We start from the raw sequence: 20,566 nt of genomic DNA, 5'->3' as shown, positions 1-20,566 counted from the left end.
CAATCCTTGTCGAGGCGATTACAGCTGGGGCTTTTAGCGTGAGTTCTTTGTTACCGGATACCTGTAGGCTTTCATGCCTCGTGTTCATTTTCTTCTTCTGAGAGCCTCCTAGTTCGGCTTCATTTTGCCATTTTCTCCGGTGTCAGTGCTTTTTTCCAGCTTGACATTAAGTCCTAGGCAGGATGAGAGATGCTGTCTCCTTATTGTTGCCGGGCTGGCTGCTCAGCTCCTAAAATCCTCGCTGCTGGCTCTCTGTCTGCTCTCACAGACTATATGTCTCTCTTTAGAGACTCCTCAGAGTGACTCAGCCCAGCCTTCCAGCTCAGAGATTATGATACTCCACATCAATCTCAACATTGAAAGGGAATGCTTGTACCTCTCCACTAGAAATCCCAAAGGGTCAGTCAATACTCGGACCTGTGGGATACATCTAGGACAGTATTCGATCCAAGCAGCGTTTATTAAACTCCTTCTATGCCCTTGGCATTGTGGGAGGCACTAGTAATACAAAGAAAAAAAAGGGAAACACTTTCTGTTTTCAAGGACCCTCCACTCTACCTGGTGCATGTGTAGGAGAGGCGGTCGATCAACAAGCACTTATTAAATGGCTGTTCTCTGCCAGTCACTGCATCCCAAGGTGAAGATGCACAAACAAGTAAAATGATTGTTCAAGAATGCGTGAGCCTTTGTGATGCCCTCTGAGGTTTTCTTGGCAGAGATACTGGAGGACTTGGTTGTTTCCTTCTCCAGCTCCTTTTACAGATGAGGAAACTGAGGGAGAAGTTAAGTAACTTCTAGCTAACAAGTGTCCGAGGCTAGATTTGAATTGCTCTATTCACTGTGCCATCTACCTGCAAAATGAATGCTGATACCTGGGGAGGTCAGGAAAAGCTCAGTATTCGATGCTTGACCCTTAAGAGTAGCAAGAGATTTCAAGAAATGGACTGTAAATGTGGAGCATGGTGCTGAGCACTTTTCAAAAATTCTCTCTTTTAATCTTGAGCCATTAATGCCTTGGCCACGGGGACATACAGGCATATATCAGAGGCAACCTTGAATCGGGGTCACTCTGCGTCCAAGGTTGTCCCTTTAGTCATTATGCCATTTTCCCTCTTAGCACATAATGAAAGATCTCCGCGGACAAGTTCTAGAAGTCAAACAGAGCTGAGCTTTGTAGCTATGGAACAAGTGGTAACTAGTGGACTCTTCTGACTTTTGTCCTCCTCAGCTGAAGCCGAGCCTGGCCAGCTGTGGGAAGGGGACGGCTCCTGAGCCCCAACAAGGTCTCTGTCTTTGATGAGCTCATCTGGTCTCTAGTTCTGGTCAGTGGAACTTCAGCCTAAAAGGAACGAATCTTTCCTGGAGAGGCTGGGATGGGGGCTTGGAAACCTTTTTTGCTGATTGTGACTTCAGAGAAAGAAAATGAGCTTGGCTGCTTTCCAGTGCAATTGAATCCCTAACCATGCAGGCTTTCACTGCTGGTTTTAAGTCTCAGGAAACCATGCTTTTTAGTGAAAATCCATTAGAGGAGGTCTGGGGCTTTTGGTTGTGCAATTGACTTGAAAACCTTCACATCCTAGCTTCCCAACACAGGGTACCTCCTACAGGAAACTGATCCCAGTTCTTCCCCCCCTCCAATAGTGAGGGAGTGCCTCCTCCAATAGTAATATTTTATCTCCTTTATACAATTATAGATCTGCTTATCTGAGCTCATACTGTCTCCCATTCCTCATCCCCACCACAATAGAATGTAAACTCCACAAGGACCAGGACTATTTTCATTTGCGTGTGCCTTGCACAAAGGATGTATTTAATAATCGAATGAATGAGTGAATGAATGAATACCGTGAAAGTACTTTCATCAGCCATCATACTAATTAACTTAGAGCTGACCAGTAAAGATCCCTAGGAGTATGTATCCTTAATATCATAAAAGCTGAAACACCAGGTAATGGAATAAAGATCCAAAAATGTTCTGGCCAGGCTAGAAAAAGGGGATGAATCAAATAAAGTGAATTTTAACCAATCATCTAGGATCTGTGATTTTATCAGGGTAAGATTTTAATGTCAATCATAAAAAGAGCTGACAAGTGTGTAAGCTACTGAGGCTGTAGACATATCAGTAATATGGTGCCTCCCAATCTTTAGCTCTATAACTAAGGTGCCTGAGCTCACACAGATAATAAGTATTAGAAACACCTCTCCCCTATGGGGATTAAATGAGAGAATGTATGTAAGCCTCTGACACTTAGGAAAGTCTTAGGATCTTAGGAAAGTCAAACTCCCTGGTTCTCAGTTTCCTCATTAGTAAAATCAGAATAGAGTTTTACCTCCAAGTTTCTAACATTAGGGTCATGACCCAGTGGTTCTCAAAGTATTTCCTGTGTGTGTGTATGTGTGTGTGTGTGTGTATCAGTTTTGTGATGATGATGATGATGGTGGTAATGATGATGGTGATGATGGTGATGATGATGATGGTGATGGTGATGATGGTGATAGTGATGATATTGATGATGATGATGATGGTGATGATAGTGATGGTGATGATAATGGTGATGATAGTGATATTGATGATGATGGTGATAGTGATGATGGTTATGATGATGATGGTGGTAATGATGACAATGAAGAATAACTACATAGATCCTTTCAATCCTAAATGTATTATCCTATAGAATTTAGTAGAAATACATTAAAAGCCCTTCACTTTGTTTCAGAAAATGAAATTCACAAGTACAGAATGGGGGAGGCAAGGCTAGACAGCAGTTTGTGCGAAAAGGATGTGGGGGGACTTACTAAGCTGCAATCTCAGTAGGAGTCAGGAGTGGGATGTGGCAGCCAAAAAGCTCTCGTTCTTAGGCAGCATCAAGATCAACTGCATCTGGAGAGCAAGGGAGACTCTGGTCTGCTTGTGCTGGCAGTTCTGGGTTCGGTTCTGGGGCCATGTTTTACGAAGGACCTTGACAAGCTGGGGAGAGTCCACAGAAGGGCAGCCAGGTTGGAGTTCATGTCATATGAAAATCATATGAAGGAACTGAGGGTGTTTAGTTGGAAAAGTAAAGTCTTAGTAGGGACCCCATTACTGTTGTAAATGTTTGGAGAGCTGGCAAATGTCAGCTAGATAGCACGGTGAATGGAGTGCTGGGTCTGGAGTCAGGAGGATCCAAGTCTCAGATATTTACTAGCTGTGTGTCCCCGGGCAAGTTACCCCATCCTGTTTGCTTCAGTTTCCTTATCTATAAAATGAGCCGGAGAAAGAAATTCTGTTCCAATATCTCTGCCAAAGAAACCCCAAATAGGGGCACAACGAGTGAATTGAAAAATGACTGAACAACAGATGGAAGAGAGATCTGAGTGGTCCTGCCCTCTGCAATCAAGAAGAGCAAGGGGGAATTGAGATTTCAGATGGAGTCAAAGAAAAAAATCACTAACAATTAGCACTGAAAAAATTAAAGCGGGGCTGCTGTAGAGGAAAATGGGTTCTCTATCATCCTATTGCTGACCATTTGGCAGAGATATTAAGGAAGGAAGTACTGGCTGGCTTAGGAGCTTGTTAGCAATTCTAAGGCTGAAACTGTGATTCTATAGAACACACTTACTTTTTGTTGTATTTGACCTTCCCCATTCCTTTTATTTACTGGTTACTCAGTTAATCATCAACTTCCAATTAATTCTAAACACACACATATGCATGTGGACACACACACACACACACACACACACACACTGTTATGGGCAGAATCACAACTACCTAAGCCCTATTTCCTGTCTCTTCCTCCATTGCTTCTCCCCAGATCACTATAGACATTCCTGGCTCTCGTGGTTCTGAATGATTCATGCTGGACAGAACCTCAGAGTCCATCTAGTCCAGGCTCTTCCTTTTGCTATAGAAAGAGAAATCACTGCTACTTAATGACCTTCATGAATAAATGCTTAGACAGAGGCGTGAGCAGGGTCAGAACTTGAACTGGGTCTTTGGATTTGAGATCTGTTTTCTTTCCTTTAAATCCCATTATCTTCCCTCCTCCCAATAGAGACAATTTAGCTTTTCACTTCTGCTGGCCTGAGTTCCTTAGGGTTTGAGAAGAGCTTTTTGATGACAAAGACAATTCCGATATCAAGAGTTTATATTTTAGAAGCCATCCATCTTCTGGATGCTTTGTTCCCGGGTGGTCCTCGGGGTCTGAGGTTAGCAAAAGGTGCGTGTTGGCGATACTGAACGTATGTTAACCTGGTCAGCTCAGCCAGGTAGGGAAGGGGAGGCGCCGGGCATACCTTGCTAATGAGGTCCAGGTCAGGAGTCTTTGTCTCCCTGAGACAAGAGTTGCCATTGTTTAGTTTTGTGGTCACACACTGCCCCTTTAACCTTATCCAGCCATCTTGGAAAGACATGAAAATTCATGCCAGTTAAAGGAGGCCAGTTAAAATGCACCCACCTGAAGTTCCTGGGAGGCTTGGAGAAGAGTGTTAATGAATCAGCATCGAACCAGGACATCGCCGGTCCTGGTTGGTCAATAGTATTGGCTTTTAATTCAGGGAATCTCACTGAGTCTCATGGTTGGGAGGAAACACAGTTAGACCGACTCATCTCTTGGCTGATATCCTCTGAGAGACTCACAAGTGATTATCTAGTCCTTGGTTGAAAACCTCCCATCAGGGACAATTTTTGAGGTAACTCCCTTCACTTTAAGGCAGCATCAATTGCTAGAAAGTTTTTCGGTAAATTGAGCCGAAATCTACCTCTCTGTAATTTCCACCCAGAGCTTTGCCCTCTGGAGCCAGAGAGAACAAATTTAATATCTCCGCCACAAAATAATCTTTCAAATACTCGAAAATCATTCTCGTGCCCATCCACCTACCCCCAGTCTGTCCCCACTTTCTTCAGCCCTACCTGGATTCCAGTTCCTCCCAACCTGGCTTCCTTCCTTAGGATGCTTTTCAAAGTCCTTCCAAAAATATGACACCCAAAAATGAATGCAGTACTTGAGAGATGCTGAACAAATGATTTTTCTTCAAAGGAGAAATTATTATTATTGTCTTCTGTCCTCCCTTCTGATGAGAGGGATTGAAGAGAAGAATCCAGTCTACAAAACCCCTGCCAAATGGCCATCTAGTCTCTGTTTTCTAGCCCCTCCCTCTCTCACTAAATAGTTCCTGGATGTTTTACAATCTCTGAATAACCACAGAGAAAAACAAGAATTACATTAAAATTTGGAGAAAGGAGTTTATTTATTGTTTTATTTCTTCAATGCCTTCAAATTTCCTGTCTCCCATTCTTCTGCACTATATTGGGAGAGGGAGGGAAGGTTTCCTTTGTTCATTACCCTCCTCCAACTAATTTTCTCTACCTCCCTCTTTGATGGTGGAACAATTTTTCATTGTTTTGTTTACTCATTTATTTTACACCTCCCTTTTTTTCTATCTCCTCATTCCCTCATTCATTCCCCTTCTTGTTTCTCCATTTATCCTCCAGTTTTCCTGCTGTGTTGCTCTTAATTATTCATTTATTAATATTCTCTCCCATTTTCTCGTTTGCTCATTCATAAAATGACCAAATTCAATTCCTTAGCGAATCTTTCTTTTTCCCTGATCCCTATTTAATTCTGAATAACTTTGGAGCTTTTTGTCATGGACTCCATAGCCTCTAAGGTCATTTACAGCCCCTAAATCTATGAGCCTATGACCACCATTCATTCATGGTACTTTATGCTTCCTCGTATTCACCACCTATCACCTCCTCTTCTTCCTGGACTCCCTTGTTTCATTCATAATCAACTCAATTGCTTCTCTGTAGTGCTCTCCCAGATTCCCCAGCACCTAGTACCTCTCCTAATCTTTTCCCCTCCCCAGATTACCTTGTACTGAAGTGACATGATATTTTGCACATACATAAATGGGCACATGTTGTCTTGTAGAATGTAAATTCTCAAGTTTCTTTTTTTATTTGTTTCTTTTTTCTTTTGTGTCTGTGCAAGACACCTGCACATAGTAAGTGCTTAATAAATACTTGTTGCTTGGTAGCCCCAAAGACACCTCCCAGGGTTATTAGGAGACAAGAACTTCATGAACCACAATGTTCCATGGAAATGGAAGCTCCTTTCCTGTTGTTTTTAGTTTTCATTTTAAATTCATTAATTTCCCATGCAAAAATTGTGAACTGAGAAAGCCCTATGGGAAACTGAAGACAGGGAATGAAGAAAAGAGGAAATGAGAAAAATTTGTTCTTTTCTCTTTCCTTTGGGGGTGGGGAGGGAAGTTCATGTCTCTGATTTATCCTTTTGTCATTTAACTCTTGTAATATAACAATAATGCTGCAATTACACGGCTCCAAGACTCTTCCTTCTCCAAATAGCCCTCCCATCCCATGCTCTCCTTCCACTGGTCATTTTAAAGCCCTTCTTCTATTTCCTTACTATCATTCAGTCCACACATCCTAAATTTCATTTTTTTTTCTTCCTCCCTTGCCTCTTTCCCTACCTCCTTTGTTTCAGATCAGTTCTATCTTTTTTCTCTCACTTCTCCATTGTCCCTGCCCCTTCCATATCTGGACCATAATTCTCTGTTCGGCTCTACCATTTACTCACATTTTCTTAACCATGTCTTTGATCCCCTAAGCTAGGAGGACGGGGGCTGCCTCAGTGCAAAGGGCATCCTTGAGACTCCTGGTTCCTGGCCAGCTTTGGTTCTTCTCCCGGCATTGCACGTCAAACACACGAGCAGTTAAGAGGGAACGACACAAGGACAGTTGTTGATCCTGAAAATGGTTTTAATTTGTCTCTAGCTAATTAACTTGATGCTGACGCTGCTGTCCCACATGCTGCTGACCAAGCAGATGAGCTGTCTCCCTCTCACTGCCATGGCGAGCCTGGAGATGAGCACGGAAGCCAACGGTCTTCCCTCCCTGACCCTGGCCAGGTTTGTCAGCCCTGAGGAGGGAAGACAAGCGAGGAGGGCCTTCTGTCAGTGGACAAACTGACCCACCCGCCACATGCCTGAATCGGCACCGGTACTCGTTATCACCCTGTAAGTGCAAGGCTTTCCTTTTCACCTCCAGAAACTTTATGAACAATCTGAAGCACTGGAGACACAAATGCCATGCAAAAAACAGTCCCCACTTCCAAGAAGTATCCGTTCTTCTCAGGGATGTACGATATGCACGGATGAGAAAATGCAAAATATGCACAAACTAATATCATCTCATTAATAAGCAAGAATTTTCTGAAGAGGCATTCAGGGGGGAGGAGCACCTCTGCTGGGAGGTTGTCCAGCCCCTTCCAGGATGGCTCCTCCACCGCCGGTGGCCACTCGGACCCAACTCTCGCCCGTGGCTCCAAGAAGCTGGAGCTTCTCTGGTGCAGTTGTGGCAGATGGTAAACCGCGCTGCAGTAACTGAGGGGTCTCTACTCCCCCGGAGCGTGAGCAGGGGTGGTCTGTCCCAACACAGGAAGACTTTCCCTGTGGGATGAGCTGGGAACACTCTGTTCCAACGGCCACGAGGGTGGTTGAAGCAGGCGCCGGGGGTGCTTAGAACTCGGTCCAACATTGAAGATGTCAAGGTCATCCCCTGTGTCCCGGCCCTCTCCACTGGTCTTGACCTTTGTCCTGCCACTGGAAATCTCTGTCAGGGAGGTCAACAAATTTGTGCGACTCTTACTTAAATCCAAGTCAAGATGCTCCCTGTGATGTCATTGGTCCTCTTCAGAAACAATGACTCCGTGCTAGACCCCAGGGACAGCCAAAGGGAAGCGCAACAGGCTCTCCCGTCAGGGACCCTCCGTTCTCCGAGGGGAGACATGTATGAATATATACACAGGAGAGACACGGAGAGACAGAGACATGGAGATAGAGACAGAGACAGCTCAGAAGTCTCCAGGAGGAGGGGGCCTTGGACTGGGCTTTGGAGAAAACCAGGGATTCCAGTGGGGAGAGGTGGGGAGGGGGTGCACTCCAAGCGTGAAGGACAGCCTCTAGTGACATGGGAGAATTATCCCCGGACTCTGGACTGTCACAAGGAGGATTTAGGAATCTGATTCAGGGGAGCTGCTTTGAGATTTGTTCCCAGAAGACGATTCATAACCAAGAAAGATAGGAGAGCAAAAAACATGTTTTTCTGCTTACTACATGATGTAAGCAGCCAGATTAAGACAGGGAGGTGGGAGGCGGAGGACTTCCCATGTGAGATGGATCAAGTTAAGACTCTGTCCTGGGAGGGGGCAGCAGGTAAACCTCTAAGGCAGAAAAATGGCAGCATTACCTGCATCTCAATTCTGGGACTTGCTCTGTAGGCAACAGGGAGCGAGTCTCACGTCTATTTTCCCATCGAATGCTCTTAACATCCTGTGACAAAAAGCAATGGCTTCCTAGTCTTGCCACCGGGCTGAAGGCTGGTCCTGGTTCTGGCAGGAGGCTTTTCCATTTGGACCCGGGACAAGAATTGGATGCCTTGGGTTCGAAAAGGAAACGTAATAAATGGCTAATTAGTTACAGGAAGATAGGACCCACCACAGGGGGCATTGCTTGAATTTTTAGAAGCCCCTACTCTTCCTAAGTGTCCAGAAGTCTAAGTATTACAGACTCTGGGGAAAGTAGAGGCTCCTGGGCAAGGGAAGGCAAGATGACTTGGCTGGTTAAAGTCTTGGAGAGGAATTCTTCAGACTAAACAAAAACCAGGCCCATTCCTCGTGCGTTTTGAACCCAAATGCTTATAAGGGAGCTGAGGGTCCTCAAAGCCACACGTGCCAATCCTGATGTGCCCGGGCAAAGTCCCGGGTGGAGACAAAGCCAGGCAAATGCTGGTTTCTGGGGCTTGTTCTGGGTGGAGGCACTTGCCAGAGAGTGTCATTATTGAGGGGAAAACTTGCATCCGTGAGCCAGAAGCTATGGCTCAGGGCCATGGCTTCCATTAGCATCCCTCTGAATCCTTGAGCTTGGATGAATGTGTCAGGTGAGGGATCCATCAGTTAGCAGCTGGTGGGCTGAGCTGAGGAAAGAAGGGATATCGGGCTTGCTGGAATTCTGCCCGAGTGGGGTGACTTTGGGAGACTTGGCAGGGGTAGAGAAGGGAAGGGCTCAGACCCCACAGGTGGGCGCTGAATTGGGAGAAGGAAGCTCCCAGAAAGGAGCCCGAGGGGCCAGAAGTGGGAGTGGATTTTGCTGGTCCTAAATCCACCTGGTCTTTTCTATCAGCAAGGGATAAAGTGATCCTGTTGGAGCCTAGGAAATTGGTACATACGTTGGATTTAGAAAGATAATACATACAAATATTCAAGGGAGAAGGAAGGGAGGACAATAGCAGGTGAGGAGACCAGAAAAGGCCTTAGAGAGATTGTGTTTGAGCTGGGGCTCCAAGGAAGGAGTGGAGGAGAGTAAAGGCTCACACTTCAGAGATGGAAGGAGAAGAGAAAGAAGGCCATTACTTGGATCAATGCAGCAGCACCCACTATGGGTCAAGCACCAGCCAGAGCCAGAGATAGAAAGAGAAAAATGAAATAATCCCTGCTTACCTGCATCCCATCAAATCCCTCACTACCTCCAAAGCCCAGCTCAAGTATGACTAATTTCAGAAGGTCTCCTCTTTTCCTTCCCACTTTTGAAATCATTTGAGCTCACTTTGTCTCTGTCTATGTCTCTTTCTCTTTCTCTCTCTCTCACTCTCTCTTTCTTCCCATAATAATAAATACAATTTCATGGGGTATTTGGTTGCCTTGTATTACCATGTTCATGATAAGCATGATAAGCTCTCTCTTTTCTCTCTCTCTCTCTCTCTCTCTCTCTGTCTCTCTGTGTGTGTGTGTCTCTCTCTGTCTCCTCATTCTCTCCTTTCCTTCTCTGTCTTTGTCTTGTGTCTCTCTCTTTCCCTCGCCCTCTCTCTCCTCTCTCTGCTCTCTGTTTCTCTTCCCCTGCATATACCTTAGGTCTACTCCTATATCCTTCCTCCCCTATTCCCAATTGAATATAAGCTCTTTGAGAGTAAAGATGGTTTTGATTTTGACTTTGTATTTCCAGGGCCTTTTACAGTAATTTATGTAAAAAAAAATTGATGTGTTTATTTAGTTGACTTCAATAAACTGGCCCAAGATTATACAGATAGCAGGTATCAGAGCTGAGATCCAAACCAAGTATATTTACTATTCCTTCCCTTCCAACTCAAAGTCTGAAATGGATGAAATTTGGATGAAATTCAACAAAAATTCAACTTAATCAGAAACATGCCCATATTCAATGAATGCTGAACCTGAAATATTTTAACATTGTTTTCTCCTTGAACTAAAAAAAAGGCTTAAATTAAATTCAGTTTGTGCATAATAACATATTCCATTTCTCACTAAGTAGTATCCAAAAACCCATCATTTGAGCATTCATATTTTCACAGTGATGCTGGATGGTTGGGACTCATAGGATGCCACAATATCAGGAGATGCCAAATGGCAAGTGACCCAAGGGCTCTGAAGAGATGCATGTTGGGTACAAGTAATTGCAGAAGCTTTTTCTCAAGAGTGCTATTATGCAAGAAAAGTCATCGAAGAAATATTATAATCTAGGATGTGGAAGAAAAGTGGCAAGCCAGTCATGCTGTGAGAGGGAAGGATGGCAGATCCAAGCTTTGAGGGTTGAATTCAATTGAATGACTGGCTGAAAGGAACCTCAAAGGAGCTAATCCAGCCCCATCATTTTACAGATGGGCTCAAGTGACTCATTCAAAGTCATACAGGGAATAAAGGAGCAAGAATGGGATTTGAACTCAGGTCCTCTGGCTCCAAATTCAGAGCTCTTTGCACTGCCCTGTGCTTTCCTGGTGTCACAAATTAATCAACCAGTAAGATTTTCTTAGGCACGGCTATTCCATTGTTTGCTTTCTCAAAGAGTGGAAGGAGGAGGGAGAGAATTTGGACTTTAAAATTTTTCAAAATATTAAAAAAAAAAAGAAATAGTAAAGCACTTACTATATGCCAGGAAATATAAAGAAAAATAAAAGCAGATCTGGCCCTCAAGCAGCTTACGTTCTAATGAGGGAGACAACAGTAGCATCTATAGGTATCTCCCTAGAGATACTTACAGAGTAGTTACAAGATACCCTTGAAGGGGGAGACATTAGTAGCTGGGACTTAATGAAGAAGGAGGTGCTAAAGTGAAGGATGCTGGGGATTCTAAGAGAGTAAAGGGAGAAAGTAGAGCATTGAAGACATGATGGACATCCAGGGCAAAAGCAGAGGAAGAATCCAGGAGTAAGGATTTATAGGAGGATGCGGGCAACAATGACCTGGTCCTGGCAAGGTTTGGATGGGTTCTGACCTGTGTTGGTGAAAAGAACACCCACTTTCATGAGCTCACATATCACTGAAGTCAGAACATTTCTTCCTTCTGGCCAAAGAGCTGTGTGTGGGGGGAAACAGTAAGAGGCAGACGCTGAGGGGGAAATAAAACTAACATTTTTATGTGAGTAATTATTACTGCTGGTTTGATTTTTAGCTTTAATATTCTAGGCAGTTCCCTTGCTTCTGTGAGACTGCTATTTTCTACAGCATTTTATCGATGGGTTCTCCAGTGTTAACCCTTCTCTTTCAATTTGACAACTGAGAAACTCAGACTTACAGAATCCTTCCTTGAGAAGGTGCATGAAACAGGCAGAAGTCTTTATTCTTCCCCTCAAAAATCTTCCCTAAAAAGACCCACCTGTGCAAAAATGTTTGTGGCAGCCCTTTTTGTAGTGGCAAGAAACTGGAAACTGAGTGGATGCCCATCAGCTGGGGAATGGCTGAATAAGTTATGGGATATGAATGTTATGGAATATTATTGTTCTGTAAGAAATGATCAGCAGGAGGATTTCAGAGAGTCCTGGAGAGACTTATAGAACCTGATGGTAAGTGAAATGAGCAGAAGTGGGAGGATATTATACACAACAAAAAGATTATGTGATGATCAATTCTGATGGACGTGGCAATTTTTAACAATGAGATGATTCAGGGTAATTGCAATAGATTTGTGAGGGAGAGAGCCATCTTCACCCAGAGAGAGGATTGTGGAGATTGAATGTGGATCACAACATAGTATTTTCTCCTTTTGTGTTTTGTTTGTTTGCTTTTTTAATCTTTTTCCTTTTTTCCCTTTTTTTTTGATCTGATTTTTCTTGTGCATCATGATAAATGTGGAAATATGTTTAGAAGAATTGCACATATTTAACCCATATTGGATTACTTGCTATCTAGGAGAGATGGGAGGTGGGGAGGGAGGGAGAAAAATTTGGAACACAAGGTTTTGCAAGGGTGAAGTTGAAAACTATATTTACATGTATATTGAAAATAAAAAGCTCTTATTTAAAAAAAAATCTTCCCTGGCTCTCTCCTGTCTCTAAAATAATAAGAAAGTTTATCTGCCTGGCATTTAAAGTCCCCCATAATTTGGTTCTTACTAAACATTCTGGTTGGGGCCAAGGCTTAGAGGGTGGTTTGGAAAGGACAGAAGGACCATAGACAGACTGACCACCCACAGGTGGGAGTGGGAATGACTCATCTCCTAGAAAGTCATTTACTCGGGATGGAGATCAGGGGCAGAAGCACCTTCCTGAAGCAATAAAGGACCACAAGAAGATGGTAACTACCCTGGAAAGCCGATGTACCTTCCCATGTCAGTATCAGGGGACAAACCCATTTGTTCTGCATTATTTAAGATGCTTAGGGATGGACCAGATGGCTTGGAGAGGGAGAGATTAGAGACAAGATGCCAGGGAGGGGCTTCTATATTGACTCTGGGCAAGTTGCTGAAGGTCCAGACTAGGAGAGTAGTAACATGGAGGGCCGGGCGTTAGAGAGGAAGACTAGAGAGGTCTCGGTGATTGTATCAGACGAAGACAAGGGTCTCTGTGGCTCTGTGGGACACATGTGTCTGACTGCTGCTCTGGGTCCAAAATCCATAAATATCTTCCCAATTCCAGCCTGCAGAGACACTGAACCGCCTTCTCTCTAAAGTTCGCTGACTTCCATAGGAGCAAGAGCTCTCAGACTGTCAGTGACAACAGATGAGCTTCTTTTATGTTGTGCTTCCTTCAAGACGAGGTTCAACTCCAGTGCTCTTCAAGAAGGTTCCGTGAGGACATGGTAGAAGCTGCCTCTTTCTCTGCAGTTTTAATTAGGAGCTGGCACCTCAGGTTATTACTTTCTCACGTTCGCAACATGTCTCCCCATTCCCGAGAGAATGCCACAAAACCAAACTCTCAGACTTTCCCTTTAATAGTTTCACGTTCCCCACACTCTCAGAGGAATCTGCAGATCTGGAGCAGAGGGAATGTGTGTTCTCAGCATTTAGTTTATGCCTTTGTAAAAATATCATCTCAAAGATTCGCATGGAGTTGTTGCCCTGAGATTGAAACAAGAAGTCCAAAACTGGGCCAATGTTTCCTGGGTTAGCTGAACACCCAGTGTCTGGTAGAGCTGATATGGGACTTGACTTGAAGTCAGGAAAGTCTCAAACTGCTTCATTCAATTTCTCTGCATTTCAGTATCCTCACTGGCAGTAGAGGAATGGATATTTTTCCTTTTTTTAAATTTTTTCTCTATTTTTAACTTTATAGTATTTTTCCTATACATATATAGGTAGTTTTCAACATTCATCTTTGTGAGGTTTTGAGTTCCAAATTTTTCTCCTTCCTTCCTTTCCCTTCCTCTCCTCTCCCCAAGATGACAAACAATCCAATATAGATTATCCAGGTACAATCATGTTAAACATATGTCTGCATCAGTCATGTTGTGAAAGAAGAATAAGAACAAAAGAGAAAAATCACAAGAAAGAAAAAACCAGAACCCCTCAAAATAGTGCAAATCGTATGCTCTGGTCTTCATTCAGATTCTATGGGCTCCTTCTCTGCATGTGGATGGCATTTTCCATCGTGAGTCTTTTGGAGTTGTCTGGGATCATTGCATGGCTGAGGAGATCTCAGTCTATCAGAGCTGGTCATCACGCCATGTTGCCGACTCTGTGTACAAAGTTCTCCTGGTTCTGCTCACTTCACTCAGCATCAGTTCATAGAAGCTTTTCCAGGTTTTTCTGAATTCTGCCTGCTCATCACTTCCTGCAGCCCAATAATATTCCATTACATTCATATACTTGTTCAAGTTGAACAACCTGTTTGACCATTCCCCAATTAATGGACATCCCCTCAATTATTTGCCGAATGGATAATATTTTTAAAATGGATAATGATAAATAATAATATTTACTCCCCTCCAGGGGCACCAGGGAGATCAAATGATAAAAGCTAAGTAAGACACATTGCAAACCTTCAAACATTATATAAATAGCTGCTATTATCTTCTGCCTGAGATCTATGGTACTGGGGGAAAGCCCTGAATCTGAACTCAGAGCTGTTGGGTTCCAACCTTGGTTCTGCCAATTATTATTAGTTCCTTGGTCTTCACTTAAATTTTCTGGGCCTCAGTTTTTTCAACCATAAAATTTGGGGATTGGACTAAATAATTTTTGAGTTCCCTCTTAGTTCTACATCTATGAAGGTCAGGCTCGTTTTTTGTGTTTTGTTTTGGATGGGTTTGGTTTCCCCCGAATCGTCCCTTACCTATTGCAGATGTAAACCAAAATGGAGTCTCCCTAAGACAAAGACCATTCACCGAATAAGTCTGTAGGGACCGAAAGGCACTTCCCTTGCTCTACATGCCATACTCAACATCTGTCCATCTGTGCTCATAAATAAGGAAAAGTAGGTTTGGGGAAACTGATGTTAGACAAATTCAGAGCATGCTCTTCTATTCTATTTCCTGGATAAGCTTTTGACCTCCACCACAGAAGAGCAAACCTGGAGGATCTGCCCATTCTGTAATTTGAATAGTGGGGCAACAACAAATAAGGAATCGGGTTCAAATTCCAACTCGATCTATCCTCTTCTACTATTAGATTTTGTGAAAGTGATGTAAGCTCTCTGGGCCTTGGTTTCCCCTTCTGTAAAATGAGAATAAGTGTCTATGAGATTCCTTCTAGCTTAGAAATCTATGATTACATGCTCCATAGTGGGTAAAAGAATATATGACTTAATTATCAGAGAGAACTCATGGTGTGGAAATTTCTTTCACCAATACAAATTGCAGGCCCATCTGAAACTTGGCAGATTCGTAATTTAGAGTTGCCTGAACCATGCTGAGATGACCTATGCCCATCCCCTCCACAGTATCTCAAGTGTCAGAGACGATATTTGAACCTAGTTTTTTCCCTGACCCCAGGTTCAGCCTTCAGCTCCCACTTATTTCAGTTATCTGACCCGGCATGAAATTTTGTCTAGAGCCAGAATCAGAAAAGCATCACATGGTGTCCAAATGGCAGTGGTTAAAGTATATATTCAAGGTCCTGTAGGAGAAAGGGGGGAGGGTTGATTTTGCAGTTAGTACAGCTGGTGTTGGGTCTGGTCACAGGGAAAGTGTCCTAGCAGAACAGGGTTTGAGGAGCAGGAAGGACCCCTGCAGAATTGGGGGGCCTATGGCTCAAATATTATCTGTGGGACCCTAAGTCGCTTCGCCTCATGATCCCAAGAAAAGTTTGTTCCTCTGCAATGGGCCCCTCAAACCCAAGGCTTCAGATAAGCAATAACTTTAATGACTCAATACTGCTCAGTGACTCACCTCCAGTTGCCCCAAAGGTACAAAGTTCTGTGGGAATCTTAGAAACTCCACAGAAAGCACAGGATTGAAACCAAAGGACCAATGGCCAAAGTGCAGGTTATTCTACCTGGGAACAAAGGAGGAAAGAAAACAAGCATTTGATCCTTACAACAACCTGGAGGTAGGTACCCTTATCTCTCCCTTTTGTCACTGAGGCAAACAGAGATTAAGTGACTTGCCCAGTAAGTGTCTAAGCTGAATTTGGATCTTCCTGATTTCAGGCTTAGCTCTTTATCACTTTACCACCTGGTGGTCACTCAAACTGCCCCCAAGTTTATTCTACAATATCCTGGTTCATAAAAGCCTTGGTTGGCAGTATTAAGTCAGGGAATCAGGGGGTGAGTGGGTGAGGGAAGGTCAGTGATAGCTTCCTAATACACACATTTTGAGCCTCAACTTTCTCATCTGGAAAATAGGAAGAATTATAATGATCCCATGAGATGATACATGTAAAGCATGTGTACATGTGAGTTATTCTCTCCTCCTCCTTATTTCTCTAGTCCTGGTTCAAGGGTCAGCAGGAGAGAGGGCCGTAAGTTGACCACATAATGCCAAAGTCATTCAGGAATGAGTATTTTGTGGAAAAAAAGTCATTTTTTAAAAATTTTCATCTAATCCTCCCTAGGGACCTTAGAAATGCATGAGAATTTAAGAACCTGTAAAAAAAATTAGGAGCTGGATGGTGTGTGCAACTATCAACCAACACATTTACTCTTCTTGAGTGATCTAGAACATTGAAGTTAAGTGAAAGTTTAACTATCACCTAGTTGAAATCTCTCAGTTTACAGATGGGGAAACTGAGGTCCACAGAGTTGCCTAAAGTCTCCAAGATCATCAGCGGCAGAGCCAAGGTCAGGTCTCTGGGCATCAGGTCATGACATTGCTTCTCTTGGGCAGCTAAGATGGAATTACGTTTTGGTGAATGGACGATGGCTTACAGGGCTGAAAGAGAGCTGAGAGATCTTCAGCCCAAGCCCCTCATTTTTCAGAGAAAGACCCAAACAAGAAACTGGGTGCTTTGGCCAAGGTCATGCCCGGCAGAAGTCACATCTGGATCGGGTCCTCTGTCTCTATCCCAGACTGGGTAAGACATCACCTCTGTATTAGAGACAAGCTCCCATCCTCCACCATTTCCAGCTTTCCAGCATTGTGTACCATTCTCTCCTTTTTGTCTCTACCACACAAACAGGTTTCACAGTGAAACCCAGGGCCTGAAAGGACCCGGCAGCCTCATTAACACCTGCTTGAAAAATGCAGTCCTTGTAGGTCAGAATTTCTTTGTAGTCCTCCTGGTTTTTCTAGAACATCTACATAGCAATGAGCTGGGTTTAAAAATAAAAGCCAGCTGCTCATCACACATTCACAGTTTTTTTCCTCCTTCTTCCTTTGCAGGGTGTACAGGAAGTCAAGTTTTCAGTTTCTGTTTTTTTGTTTTCGAAACATTTCCCCAGCAGCAGCTGATTAGCGGATTTGGATGTGGAGGAGGTAGAATGAGGGAAGCCTATTTTCATCTGTCCCTGGAGTAGCTTGGGTATCTGTCTCAGTGGTCCAGGGGCCGGCAGGTACTGGCTCAGGTGATTTGGGTTCTATAGTGAATAGCCACTCCCAGGGGGAGAGCAACAAGCCCGACCACTTCCAGGATGAGGCTGCGTTCCAAACTGTGAAGGAGGATCTCCAAGTATCATTTACCAGAAAAAGAACTGGACTTGTCCCCTACAGGGGCTGGGATGGAGTTTTACCCTTTCAGTTATTTAACTCCTCTAAGCCTCAGTTTTCCCACCTGTAAAATGAACAATAACAATGCACAGACTTTTGCAAACTTTGATGGACATGTAAGTGGTCGCTATTATTGTTCCTGTCTTGCTGATGAGCACCAGAGTCTCAGAGGACTTGACTGATCTGTTTATGGTCAAAAAGGCTTTTGTGAAGCAGGATATACAGAATAAACTTGGGGGGCGGTTTTAGTTACAGCTAAGGGCCGCCAAAGTGCACAGAGCCTGCGTTCAAATCCCGTCTCGGTGGCTTGCAAGCTCTCTTATGTGAATTGACATGCATGAAGGAGGTAGAAAGAATGTTCAATGTGGAGTCTGATCTGCCTTCAAATCCCAGCAGATCCTGAGTTACTAAGTGATCTCTGTTTCTCTTTGGGTCTCAGGTTCCACATTTGCAAAAACCAGGTGTTTAAATGCTCTGTAAGGTCTCTCTTTACATCCCCTGCCAGCCCTTTGTATCTATAACATTCCCTCAGACTCAGACTTTGTGGAGAAAAAGTCATTCATTAAAGCCACAAGAGAAAACGGTAAACAATTATGAAGTACGTTGCTGAACCTCATTCCACAGAGAAGGAGATAGAAAAAACCTGATTGACAAGAGAGATTACTTGGTGAGAGCAATAGAATCACCAGGAAGGCAAGAGGGAAGAGAAGAGGGGTAGCAAGCCCGGCCAGGATGGAGTCATATTTACCCCTGAACTTGATAACGTCTCCACAATGAAAGAGAATTCTCCTTTTTCTCCCAGCAGTCTGCACGTTGTTTGCTCTCTGGCAAAAATGTATTTCCATTCAGCAAACATTTCTCAATGACTAGAATTGAGTCTGAAAAATGTAGGATGTTCTGAGTTCCGGTCATTAGGTTCAGGAAGTATTTCCACCCAGTTTCCAGTCGTGTTTGCCTGATAGACATTTCCATAAGCAATGACTAAGGTTGGCTAGGAGAGACTAAGGAGTATGGAGCCTACTCAGAAGATCATGCTGGGAAGGCTGACCTCCCTTCACTTCATGGTCTTCTGGAGCCACGTTACTCAGTGTAATCTCTTGCCCTTGATGACTCTAGAAGGGGAGATGGTAAATGACCCTCATAAATGCACTAAAGTCCATTCCCTGAGTTCCCTTCACCACAGCAGCCCTTTTCCTCAACCTGCCTCCTCTTTAAGTCCTCAGGGGGGTAGACCTAGGTCTCTGAGTTCAGGAGCAGGAGACAGACCAGCAGACTGCTTTCTGCTTTGCCAATGCTCAGCTATACTCCCAAGACAATTTTTGTGTTGGTTTTAAGAACTTCTAATAACAACAATAGTATTTGTATAGCACTTTATGGTTTAAAAGTTTTGCAAATATTATATCATTTCATGCTCACAACATCCCTGGGATTTGGGTGCTATTGTTATCCCCATTTTACAGAGGAGAACCATGAGGCTGACAAGTTACTTACCCAGAGTCACACAGTATCTGAGGACAGATTTGAATTCAGATCTTCCTGATTCCAAGATGTTATACCTCTGCCTAAGGTATTAACAAATCCTGAAAAGAAATGGAGTCCCAGGAATCAGCCCCCAGATGCTATAAATCCATTAGCATTTGAATCTATCATCTCACTTTCCATGCTTGGAAGATGCTAGAGAAAGCTAAGGCTATGGATGCATCATCTGCCCCCAGTTCGGCAGCATCTGACAGTCAGGTCAGCTACCTTTAAGAATGAACATGTTCTCAACTCTGATGGACGTGGCTCTTCTCAATGGCGAGATGACCCAGGCCAGTTCCAATGGTCTTGAGATGGAGAGAGCCATCTGCACCCAGAGAGAGGATTATGGGAACTGAGTGTGAACCACAACATAGCATTCTCACTCTTTTTGTTGTTTACCTGCATTTTGTTTCCCATTCTCTTCCTTTTGGATCTGATTTTTCTTGTGCAGCACGATAATTGTGAAAATATATATAGAAAAACTGCCCATGATTAACATAGATTGAATTACTTGCCATCTAGGGAAGGGATTGAGGATAAGGGAAGGAAAAAAATTGGAACACAAAGTTACGCAAGAGTGAATGTTGAAAATTATCCATGTATATGTTTTGAAAATAAAAAGCCTTAATAAGAAAGAACAAAAAGAATAACAACAATCATAAAAAAACGAATGAGATCATGCATGCTTTCTCATGTGGATGAATTATCCCTTTCCCTTCTTACCTCGGCTAGATCTGGCTAGCTCGTTTCAGCCCCTGCCAGAACACCATCTAATCTTGCTCGTTATTAACACTGCCACCCCTCGAATGGGAGCGTCTGACTTCATGGGTGTCAGATAGAATTTACATTGAAAAAAGTTTCTGGCTACATTTAATAACATTTACATAATACTTACTTTTAAATGCAGCTAAAATATGACAGATGGGACCAGTCCATGGTTGATTACCCAACCAAAAGACAGTGGGATGCTATTTTAAGAGTACTGTCATTTGACCACTTTTGTTCCAAATAAACAGCTCAAAAATCCAACATCAGGTCAGGCACATGGGTCCCTGACAAGCCCGCAGTTGGCATCATATATTTCATATGTAAATTGATTTAATTGCCTTTTCTTTTTGATCCCAGTTAAAAAGCTTCCAAACCAATTTGAGGAATGGAAGGAATAAAGGAATAGAAGTTGATTTGGGGGATTCATTTGCTTTCTCCTTCCAATCTACCTTTGTTTCTTGGGGGGGCTCTTTATTGAGAAGACTCCATTCTGACATCTTCTTATAAAATAGCATGATGAGATTCTGTTCCCAGAGTTTCAGGTTTTGATTCTCTCCAAAAGGATGATTAAAAGGAGTCAAAGGACCCCCTTTGTCCCTGAAAAAGGGGTGGCTAAGACAAAACCACCAACCTAGTTGGAGGCAATAGATTTAACCAAGGTTATTGCAGCTTCTTCATTAGGGTCCCGCCTTCTACTCCATCCCCTCCAAGTCGGCCACAATTGATGGACAGTGCATGGATCTGATCACCTCACTCTTTTTGACTCAAGAGCTAACTTGCCTCTGCGATACAATTCCTTTGTTTGACATTTGATGCTCTTTACAATCTAGGCTTGACCTACCTTGCCAGCTTTACTGCACATTTCGTCTCCCTAACATGGCAGCCAAATGTCAGCCTGCCCA

The 20,566-nt window shown here is 43.4% G+C and overlaps 1 long non-coding RNA gene across 2 annotated transcripts; it reads right to left on the bottom strand.

Moving 5' to 3' along the window:
* Positions 1-5,997: 5,997 nt before the first annotated feature.
* On the bottom strand, positions 5,998-18,768 carry LOC116419610. 2 transcript variants are annotated; one of them, XR_004229860.1, is made up of 4 exons: positions 18,124-18,768; positions 15,621-15,726; positions 8,255-8,442; positions 5,998-7,618 (listed from the first exon to the last, which is right to left on the bottom strand). It is a non-coding gene; the product is annotated as an uncharacterized LOC116419610 (long non-coding RNA). The 2 variants fall into 2 exon arrangements; XR_004229859.1 differs by having other exon boundaries at positions 15,621-18,768.
* Positions 18,769-20,566: the final 1,798 nt, after the last annotated feature.

This window comes from Sarcophilus harrisii, chromosome 5, assembly GCF_902635505.1.
Source record: "Sarcophilus harrisii chromosome 5, mSarHar1.11, whole genome shotgun sequence".
NCBI classification, from domain to species: domain Eukaryota; kingdom Metazoa; phylum Chordata; class Mammalia; order Dasyuromorphia; family Dasyuridae; genus Sarcophilus; species Sarcophilus harrisii.
The sequence above is the reverse complement of the archived record's forward strand: the minus strand, read 5'-3'. Positions and strand labels throughout refer to the sequence as shown.